A 2,509-nucleotide genomic window follows, 5' to 3' on the forward strand; every position below is an offset into this window, starting at 1 on the left:
GTGGAGCAGTCAAGAAGTACCCCACGAACAGGATGCTCGGCCGACGGCAAGTTACAGATGGCAAGGTAAAATAAAACCGAATCTTTACAGATTTATTTTCACAAAGATATCGCCATGGCTTTTGGATATTCAACTAAATTGTCTTTCTTATATATAGGCCGGTGAGTATGTGTGGCAAACGTACGAGGAAGTGTACCAGAAGGTCATGAGGATTGGATCAGCCATCAGAAGCTTGGGCGTAGAGCCGGTGAGCGAAGAATGTCTTGTTTGATGCCGCTGTCTATGTTGACATTTCATCTTATTGACGATTAAGTTGTAACACAATGCAGGAGCAAATGCTGTTGAATTCATCATGGACCATGCTGAGATATCCATTGCATTGGTCCAGGAGAGCAAGATCAAATCTGTAAGCAAAAACATTTGCCCCCTTTGAATAATATTATTACGCTCTACATTGTGGTCTCTGCATCATACTAATTAATATGTTTCCAGTAAAAGCTACATGTGCTTGGGATCCAAGTTACAACAGAACTGGGCCTGAACCTGCTAAAATCAATGCTGTTTATTTGAAATTAGTTTTGGAGATCAATGCTACACATAACATTATGTTTACATCTGACAACTCGTTGAATTGTATTTTTCAGATACTAGCAGTAGTCCCTAAGTGCATAGCCCATCTTAGAGGTTAGCTTCCGGAACACAAAATTTCTTATTAAGATGACTATCTACTGCTTTATATGATCATTTATGACTTGGTGCATCTTCAGCCATTGTTAGTTTCGGAGATTTTACAAGTGAGATGAAATCTAAAGCTGAGAAATTTGGGGTGTCTTGCTTTTCTTGGGAAGAATTTTCTTCAATGGTTAGTCTGATTTCTTGTTACAGCTCTTGGGTGCCTAAATGACTACTAGTTCATTATGAATACCATGAGTCCATGACAATGTCGGAATGTTTTGAATAGGAAAAACAAGACTACAAACTTCCTAATAAATGTAAGGAAGATATTTGTACGATCATAATGTGTGGATCTCATTAATTGAACGTATAAACATGAAAATACAGATAAAGGAAGGGCTTGGAGGGCGTATACGCCTCATGATAGCAGGAGCAGCACCTTTGCCAGGGCAAATCGAAGAGTTCATGCGGGTAACCAGCATTGTAGTACAAGGATATGGTAAGAGCTTCAGACGCATCTTACCATGTCTCACTTCAGTTTTATGGATAAAAGTGCACACCAATAGTTCATCTGCTGAAATTAGTTGGGTTTCTTAAACTACTTAACAGAACTCTAGTAGTCTACTTACATTCTGGTCTTGCAAACCATGTGGTTTGACTTATCATATTGATATGCAGGGCTCACTGAGAGTTGTGCAGGATGCTTCACATCAATCGCCAATGTTTTCTCAATGATTGGTACAGTTGGCCCTCCTGTCACAACAATTGAAGCACGATTGGAGTCTGTCCCTAAAATGGGCTACGTGCACTATCAGACATGCCAGACATGCCGCTTTTGTGCCCAAGTCCTGATCTATTGATCTCTTAGCTTTAGTCATAACCAATTAATACAAGACTTGTACTATGTCTATACATGTTTGTAACTGACTAATCTATATCTTGGACCTATATGGCTCTATGTACTATGATCATCACTTACCTGCTATATATATATATATATATATATATATATATATATATATATATATATATATATATATATATATATATATATATATATATAGACCTATCAAGTTGGTGTATGTATGTAAGATCTAATATATTATTTATATAAAAATCAAGTGAATTTGTTCAATGTGATGACTTCTATATGAGCAAAAGTGGATTTGTAAAATTATTTTAATTATAATTATATCTATGCAGTTTTGCCGATAATTTTTTTTAGGCAGGGTATGGTTTGTAAAATACCTTGGAAATGGTTTGGCCAACATATAAACTGTCGGCAAAGGTCTTAACTGTCGGCGTAGATCTTAACTGTCGGCAAAGGGTTAACTGTCGGCAAAGGTTTCAACTGTCGGCGTAGGTAGACCGTTTGCCTACACATAAAGTGTCGGGAATTCTATTAACTGTCGGCAAAAGTTTCGCCGACGGCTTCTAGCGCGACTGTTTCTAAACTGTCGGTAAAACTTTTCGCGGGAGGTTATCTGTCGGCAAAGGTGCCCTTTGCCTACAATAAAAAGTGTCGGCAAAAGTATGTTGTGTTATAGTGCCAGGCGTTGCAATAGAACCAAAATTGAAGCCAATGTGCCCCTTGAAAAGAACCCGAAAAAGCTTTTTAGTTGACTTTTAACACGGTGTCTTCTCTTGTGATCCAAATTGCCCAACAAAAATCTATTGCCCTAGAAAATATAGTTGAATATGTTAATGATAACTCAATTCTGACCAACTATCAAACAAATAACTGGTATTTCATGGTGATTGGGTACCATACAAAACAAATACTAAGGCCCCCTTTGGAACAAAGGAGTTTTTCCTATTTCTTGAATTTTTCCTG

The 2,509-nt window shown here is 37.5% G+C and overlaps 1 long non-coding RNA gene across 1 annotated transcript; it reads left to right on the plus strand.

The window, feature by feature from the left end:
* On the plus strand, positions 1–1,155 carry LOC136457835 (uncharacterized). The gene is made up of 5 exons (XR_010759824.1): positions 1–65; positions 158–247; positions 330–406; positions 768–862; positions 1,063–1,155. It is a non-coding gene; the product is annotated as an uncharacterized lncRNA (long non-coding RNA).
* Positions 1,156–2,509: the final 1,354 nt, after the last annotated feature.

This window comes from Miscanthus floridulus, chromosome 6 (assembly GCF_019320115.1).
Source record: "Miscanthus floridulus cultivar M001 chromosome 6, ASM1932011v1, whole genome shotgun sequence".
NCBI classification, from domain to species: Eukaryota; Viridiplantae; Streptophyta; class Magnoliopsida; order Poales; family Poaceae; genus Miscanthus; species Miscanthus floridulus.